Below are 9503 nucleotides of genomic sequence, written 5' to 3' on the forward strand. Positions count from 1 at the left end.
TAGCAGAACTTACTGCCAGAATAGTTGCTTGTATAACAAAAGTTGAGGCACGACCTTGCTGCTTTGTTCCGGAAGAATGTGTTTACCATTGACCCTAAGCACAAACTCAAATGCAATTTTTGCCCGAATTTACAAACAAAGTATTTACCCGAACTGATGTTTCCGTGCAGAGTTTTTACCCGAAAACCTAGTTATTACCCCGAAATTGGCAAGGTTTTGGCCGAACCTAGGTGCCAGAAAACCAGGTAATTACCTGAAATTGCCTTTTGCAGACGAGGAAATAACCTGAAATTAGCATTGCAAAGTTTATTAACCCCGAAAGTGATAAATGCAAAAAGAAAGTTATCACCCAAATTGATAGTGATGTTTGACCATCATCCTTACTTGCTGTTAGAAACAAAAAACTATGAAAGCCACTGGAAAAAGATGGAGTATAGACCATTATATGACAGAAAATCAAAAGAAATACAACAAACTTCAGATAAATTTCAGGATGACATTAACTACCAAAAGATCCAATATCATCAATCACAGTGAAATACCAAGCAAAATCCTTTAGGAAGTATTTTAAACATTAATAAAGGAACATGAGAAAGAAAATTCTGTTCATATCTCTCCTAGAAATCAACGACAATCTTGGACCAGACTACTTCTTTCACAGGTCTTGAACACTCAAAACCTGCAGGCAAATAATGAAGAGTGATTAAGGAAAAAAGACACCATCATACAATAACTTGCAATAGCAGAAATATTTGAAACTAAAATCATCTAACCTCTCAAGTCGATTATTACACTGATCGCATATATGCTTGTTGGTAAGTGGTTTTATTTTTTGGTTATCTCCATGTTCCTTAAAATTGGTTATCTATGTACAAAAACAAATTTGAGTTTTTTATAGAAATTTCCACAAGTTAAGAATACTAGAGAAGCATCTAGGATAAATCAAATAAAAGCTGTGAATAATAATATTTTTGTCTAACGGTGACTCTAATAGTTTTGATAAGATCTTATTATATGTTTTAGATTTTATAAAACTTGTGAGATATATTCAAGTGTTGAACCTGGTTTTCATTTCAGGTTGTTTAAAGGAAAGAGATTGCTTCAAGCTTTCAACATTATGTCTTAAGCCTATCTCAGTGTTACTCAATTGAACTCATAATAGCACATTTAACAAAAATAAATTGGGTTTATTTAAGTAGAGGTACTAAAATTAAAAATACGAAGCAGAAAAATACGAACCTTGAACAAATTTGACAGCATCTTCTGCTCCTCTTGATCACATTCACAGAGCGTGCGATTACAAATTAAAGCTCTATCTTCTGGCAGTAAGGAAATCCTTGATCTCAAATGGATTTGCTTTAGGCTGTGTATAAAAAAAAACAAAACAAATACACTAAGCACAAAAAGAAATGATTGAAAAATATCACTAAATAAAAATATATTATAAAATAAATTATCAATGTTACGATACTGAATAGACTAAAAAACAATGATTAAGTACATCCACCCATTTTCACAACCATTCTCAAACCTCATTCAAAATTCTTTTTTCAATGCAGAAGAATGGACAAAAGAATTTAAAAACATCAAGAGATTCGTACACCTCAAAACAATTGAGATTTGAGATCCAAAAGTCCAAAACTCTACCCAGTGACTATTCAAGATTAAGCAGCTTGAAAAACTAAATTCACATTGAGCAAAGGATGCTTAAATGGGGAAAAAAAATCTTCCCATGGGTCAATAGCAATTTATACATCTGATAACAAATAGAGGACAGGGAACAAAATGGCAAAGCAACAAATGTACTCAATTCTACTAGCCCATATACTTTTATCTTCTATTCTCCATTTTGCAGGCTCCTTTCTATTATTCTAAATTTAGACATCTTTCACTCAAGAGTCTTACTAGAAAGAACCCTAGATTTTCAATAAATTCGTATACTTAGACCATGCCCAGTTCCCGACGAGCTAAGACTAAACGTTTGAGCACCACTAGATTCAGTAAATCAAACACACAGACATAAAAATGATCCCAAAAAAAAAAACCTCCACAATCACATTGCAGTAAATCTGCTTTAAAACCTACTTCGACATAAGAAAGCTACAATTACAGGCAATTTTCAACTGCCACACCTAATATCATTTCTTTCTCACACATAAAGCTACCTATTAACATTAACCAATCACTTAATTCCATTCTCTTCCGATCCCACAACAACTTTAATTTTTTCTGGGTTTCCTTCACTATCAAAAAATCAAGAAACTCGATAAACAAGATCCAAAAAAAAGGAGCTCCACGATCAAAAAGTCAAAAACTCATTATATTCTTAAACCCCAAGTTTCAATCTTTCAAAAATGTTACAATGAATACAAAAACACCCAACAAAATCCCAGATACCAAAAGACAGATAGACATTAAAAAAACACAACATCCTAAAAAAACACTCACAGAAACTCGTCGTTTTGTCTTGCAAAAAACAAAGAAAATAACACAAACCACGAAGAAACATGATCTCTGCAACAACCAAAACAAAATAGATGTAAGCAGAAGTATAAAGGAGTAAAAGAGTTAGTACCATTTTGAGAGATCTTCGTTTTCAGTGATGTATAAGCACGCCCCAAACCCTAGCTCTGTTAAAGTGGAGATATATATATATACAATAAGACAATTATCACTGATTTTAAACCCTAGAAAATGTATTGGGTTTATGACTGGGTTTGGCCCTATAAAATTGATTTTATTAACGCCAGAGTCTGTGTTTGTGGGCTTCCAACTTATTGGGCTCTTGCTGGGTACTTACTGACCCAAAGGCTTTAAATAGTTTGATCTATGTGTTTTTGTTCTTTTTTCGAGCTATCAAAATAATCATTGTTATAAAAACCATAAGTGAGTCACTTTGGTGGCACATCAGATCCAAAATTTGATTCATATTTTAAGTTTTATATTGATTCCAGTTGACTAGTGTGTCAAACTCGATGAATCTGTTAAATTGAATATAATCTTTATTTTTTTAAATAATATTGTTTTTTAATTTTTTTTTAAATTTATTAAAATAATATCGTTTTGAATTAATCCGAGTCAATCTTTGATTAACCGTACGTGTCTACCTGTAAACTCAAATATCAATAAGATCATGAGCTGAATCAAGTTTTATAATTATAGTTATAATAATATTACTAGGAATATGATAAAAAAAAAAACCTATTCTACATGAGGTAGGGAAAGAAAAACGGTTTGTTTTTGTGCTTAAATGATTTCATTTTAGATTTTAAGACTCATTCTGGAACCACAGTGTCATACAGTACCCAATTCATTTCTATTTCTACTAAGAAATGAACTAGGCATATATTAGAATTCATGAAAGCTGATAATTAATGAGGGTTTTAGGATTGTCAGAAAACCATATAATTGTATGCAATATGGCTTTGATGATGGATATTGGAGACTTGCTTAGAATAGACATAAAGGTTTTGGTTTGCAGTCAAGGTATAATGATTATCATGGTGAAGCATTGTTCAAAAAAAAGTTCTTTAGATTTGATAGAAATTCTTTAGTTTTTTAGTTCTTCTCAACTAAAACCGTCCCCTGAATCCACGCAAGTTTTTAAAATTAATAAGGATGGATTTTATTAGATTTTTTTCTTAAGTCGAACCTCAAGAGTAGTAGCTACTAGCTAATGTAGTTTTTTTTTATTTTGTCATTGATTTCAATACTTCTCCGTGTGTGTGTGTATGTATTAATTTGTTGAAATTATTTGATTCTTTTTATTGTTGTGAAGGTAAAGAAGTAAATATAATTATTCATCTTTTAAAGTAAATTGTTAGAATTGGGTTTTAATAATGATCGTAAATCATCTTGGATTTTGTAATTTGATATGATTATTTTAACATTGAATAAACATGTTTTTAAAATTAATTAAAAATAAATATGAAATTATTTTTTAAAAATATTAATTGAATAACAAAATTCAAATTCCAAATAGTTTTGTGATTAGAAAGTGATGTATGATCCAGTTTGAGCTTGAATTTGATTATATGAAAAATATTTTTTGCTATTAAATTCATGTTTGATCATTAATTTTTAGTCATAAAATATCTTAAAACATGAACCAATACATTAATTATGATACAATTCCAAGAATCAATATATTTATGGATTTTTATGAACTATGGATACATATTTATTAACGAACATTACATTCATCATAATTAATAAGCATTCATGAATTATGAAAATTAATGTTTTGGTTTTTAAGTTCTAATATAGTTTAGAAAGATTGTTTAGAATTTTTCTTAAGTTCTTTTTTCTTTTTTTTTTTTTATGTTTTTTAAGACTTGTTTCTCCATTTATTCTTTCTAATCTAGACTTTAGGGATCAATCTTTGTTAAGGTAAAAAATTGAGTCAATTCAAGTAAGTTTTCACGTAGACCTTAAAAAAAGTACATCATTATAAAATTTGTTTGAATTTGTCTTAAGAGGCATTTGCATTGAGACTATTTGCATCCAAGTGACGAGTAATTGCATCTTAGAGATAAAAAGTTTCAATCATTAGCAAGACAACATTAAACTTTTTTATTTCTTTTCTATTGTCTTCAACAAGTAAAGTTTTTTTAAAACTTGTAATTAATAGCATGCGTTTTAATTCAATTTTATTTGATTGAATAATTATTATGTTGCATGAATTTTTTTTATTTATTGATCATATTAATCTTATGCCTAATTCTTTAAAATTTATGCATATTTATTTTATGTGCAAGTATTTTTTTTTATCAAAGATTTACAAATTTACAAAATAATAATAATAAAATATAATTTCCAACAAATTTAATTTTTAATTTTTTTAATAATCTTGGAAGGGAGGAGGAGTAAATTACGGGTTGAATGATCAATAATAGAAGTGAAGTGATAAAATATAGGGGCAAATAATTGCATACATTTTCCCTTTTACCCGGAAAAAGTATATATATACGGTAGAAGCATAATATCATTCTAACCTTCACTTTCAATTTGCCTCCTATTCAATTTGCTGAATGATTGTGAAAGAAAAAACCTTTTAAAACATCTCTTTTCAAGAGATAGGTAGGGTCCGAGCACGGCTAAATTGGAAATAAAAAAAAAATTAGACAAATCATTAATATACAAGCATAGCTTATAAATTCCGATTTAGAGATTAATTCGAGGTAATTCCAAATTAGAAGTGAGGTGAATTAATCCAAGTCAGCTTAATTTTTTTTTAAATTTTTTGTATAAAAAAAAATTGCATCATTTTGAGAAAACATAAAAAAAAAAAATTAATGAGTTTTGAATAAGTTTTTTTCAAGTTTGGTGGGTCAATTTAAGTTTTATAATTAGAGTCACTTTAATCAACTTTCTCTTAATTTTTGTTGAAACCCGTTTAGCCTAAGCTTTGGATTACTTAGATCATGGGCCAACTTGCTGGATCAAGTTGAGTTTCTAAAACAATGCATACATGTATAAAATAAATTTGTTTATGACTCTATCTAACACATATAAATGTTTGTTTTTGTGTTATACGATCTATTTTTCAAGTGTTTTTCTTTTAAACAAATTACTAAATTGATATTTTTAGATGTTGTTTGAAATAATTTTAATGTGCTAATATAAAAATTAAAAACAAAATCTAAAACAAATTATTTTGATGCATTTTAAATTAAAAAATATTTTTTAAAAATACCATGCCTCAAAATAACATTCATACTACACAGACACACCATACTTGATAAAAGTCATAAGAATCTAGAAGTTGATACGATCGATCCCTTTTTTAACAGTTAAAGAAGAGTTGATTAAAAATGTAAAACAGGTGATATAGATGTTCTTACAAAAACAAGTTTTCTCTGGTTGGGTGAGATACCATCAGATTTAGACAGGATATATATATACTCACCCAACCCAGAGAAAACTTGTAGTTTTTGTAAGAATATCAATCACCTTTAAATACATCTTTAATCAACTCTTCTTTAAATGTGAAAAGGCATCGTATCTATGTTCTGGAGTTCTATGACTTTATGAAGCTTTATTGCCTGTGTCTGTGTGTGTGTATTTCTACATTTATTTAGTAATATCTTTTTCGTCAATTGATAAAGTCGTAAAACTACAAAAGTCGATACGAATCCCTTTTCATAGTTAATGAAGAGTTGATTAAAGATATAAAAGGTATTGATGTCCGTTACAAAAACAAGTATAATATATATTATATATAATATCCTTTATTTTCAATGTATCTTTTGCATTTACTAGTAATATCTTTTCGTCAATGTGTGTTCTTTATTTAATTAATTCTGACTCCTGTACTAAACAATTAAAAAAAACAACAACATTGAAATCAACGCAAGCGAACCGAGGGGACAGATTTTTACTGATCATGGAGTGCATGGATGAACTTAATAAAAAATAGAGGGATCGAATCATTAAAATGTCAAAAGTAGAGGGATGAGATAATACGATTTTTCCCTTTAGTGGATGAGGGAAAATAGGTGTAGTTAGTTGTACATTCAAGGCGTTAATTCGGAGGATTTTGTATCCACCAGAAGGAACTTTCTTTGGGAAGTATAAATCAATGTTTCGAATTAAATGAAAGAGCAGACATCATGAGTTCTACTTTTGTGGAGTCCTCGTTCATGTTAGATTTTTCAGGCTATGATTTATTGCTAGTGTGCTTGCTTTCGTGTGCTGCCAAGAAGTTCTACTCGATCGTCTAGCTGGTTGCCCTCTGTTGGGTGTGTAAAGAAGTTAACATGAAATTAAAATGTTCTACTCGGACGAACCCTTATCTCGATCAATTCAATTAAAATATAATTTATTTTTTAAAATTATTTAACTTAAATATTTAAAATAAAATTGTTTTAATTAATCTAAGTCAACTCATCCAATTCATAACCTAAACTTTAAACCAGGTCATGAGCAAGTAGAGTTTCATTACTATAGTTATAAGATTGGTATTATATTCTAGCATTTGGCTTATGTTAATGGACATACTTTCTCTTTTGTTATCATTTATAAAGCAATCTCGGCTGGCAAAAGAACTTGCTGAGAAGAAGACATGATTCAATTAGCACCTTTTTTTCTTGGAAAATAAAAAAAAATAGTGGTGTTACTGGAGATGGCACTTAGAGAGGTCTAGGACTTTAATGGATGATCAAAGTTTTAAACCCTGAGATGCTTTTTTTGTGGGATAAAATCATGAAGCCATGAAATGTGTGTGGTCAACACAAAAACAAACAATACCTTACATGGATTGGATAGAGACTATCACATTCGTAGCAAAGCCACTCTCGAGGTACTATATATGGCACAAATTAAGGGGTGAGATCACTGATAAACATATTTTTTTAAAAAAAAGAGTTTAAGCAAAGCCACCCTCGAGGTACTCTCTTTTTCAAATTAATCAAAATTGTTTTTGTTAAATCTAAAAGAGAGTTTAATATATATCGACCATGTTTTGACCGAGTTTTAAATTAATTTGTGGGGTCGATTGATATTTTTAAAGTTATATATGTACAGGTATTCATGTATGAATCTTCCATGTCAATTTTAATAACAAGAGAACAAACACGAAAAGATGAGCAAAATAAATTATTTGAAGAAGAGAAAGGAAGGTTCTTTACAATTATGTGCCCTTGCGTGTTTGACGGCAAGTGTATTTGTGTGTATGGGAGCATGTGATGAAAACGTTAATGAGAATACAGGCTCTGAAGAAAGCTATGCATGATCCATCAGAGCTGTAAGTGAGAAAATAGCAAAAGTCTTATCTAAATCCACAAAAGATGTTTTCCACTATATAATGTTGGCTTAAAGTTGCTACACAAGTATGGCAATTAAAGGCAAATATGCTATTCAAATCACTAGACATAAAAGCAAGCATGGGATCTAGTTCGTACTCGTCTGTTTGCCACCAAGGTCTCTTCCCGGTCCCTCTCTCTCTTTTCTTTATGTCAATTTTATGTATATATTTCCTCACAAATCTGTCCTTTCTTGTCCCTCTTCCAATAGCACAGCCCCTCTTGATGATCAATTCTGTGATGCATGATCACACATGGGATCGATTGGCCAAGGAAAATAAGAATCCCCTTTGATCTTACCTTCTCCATGTAAAACACTTTTTGATACGTACATGGAAATCTCAGCCGATTCATCAGGGAGTTTGGCATATGAAAATAGAGAAAAAGTTCGTGGATAAGATGTGTAATGTGTTAGGTTAAGAGTGACATGAAAAATATTGACCGAAGGGTGATGGATACAAGGTATTAATGTCCTAGTAGATTCACCTAATCCACGAACCCTATATATCTAGTTTAGATCTTCAAGAGAATGTTGTCATAAACTCTCTCCTTTTCACCTAATCCAAGAACCCTAATATCTATATATCCAGTTTAGATCCTCGCAAGTGAATGTTGTCATAAAGTAATCACTACCATTTTTCGCATAGTTGGTGAAGTCTCTGAGAACCCACTAATTTGTGGTTTCTGACCAGTAGCTCGACAAAACCTATTACCATCCACTTGCCCATAAAACAACTTGCTCTTGGTCAAGAAAACTTTCTAGTCATCTGGCAATTTTAGGTTAGCTCCCCTACTGCATCATCGCAGAGAGGAGAGGATTCTTGTGTTGATCTTGGACAAATAATAATTTAATAAATTAACTTCAATCATGCATCATTGAAAACGTCATCTCCAAGCTACTCTCCAAATTGATGATGTAGAGATGGGCTCCTTCGCATCATGCGAATAAATTAAATTAGTTTAATCTGCTTGGCTCTTGGGTATATATGCAACAGTGTTATCCATCATGGTTCGAAGGATCGATGGGACGAATAATTAGTTTTATATGCTAGTTTAAATGTGCTAATTGATTTGTCTAAATATTCTTTCATACAGAAATTTGATTTTAATATACAAAAATCAATATAATAGATTGGCCACAATAGAAAGTGGTTAATTATTTAATTTAGGTATTAATTTTATATCAATAAATAAATATAACATAATTAAATGTATCGGAGGCTTAAACATTAATAAATGGGTGCTCTTGCAGGCCACCCACCACCATCAACGAATATATTCCGAAATAGTCATTTATTTAATCCCGTTTTCTTTTTTCCTTTCCTTAATTTTCCATTTTGTTTTCCTCTCCTTTTGGAAGGACTGGAGGCATATATATGTCAACACAGCTAGCTAGGTTCTGGTAGACATTAATATTCTAAAAAGAATTGAAGGAGAGGCCTCATTCAATTTGTTTCTTGAATTGCCATGGGAATTGCAGGAAGATGGAAAGCAAGGACAAGAACAATGCCTAAACTATACACCGAATCCTCCCATGCATGTACTTATGCTTACCTGTTTGTAGCTAATTTACACCAGCAGTCCACTGAAGATTTGTCAATATAGTACATTAGGAAATTAGGAAGGAATATTAAAGGGGACTAAAAAGATTAGAAAAGAAAAGAAAAATTAAAGGTGGAGCATGCTAGCTATTCTTCGATA

This window comes from Populus alba, chromosome 7 (genome assembly GCF_005239225.2).
Source record: "Populus alba chromosome 7, ASM523922v2, whole genome shotgun sequence".
Classification (NCBI taxonomy): Eukaryota; Viridiplantae; Streptophyta; class Magnoliopsida; order Malpighiales; family Salicaceae; genus Populus; species Populus alba.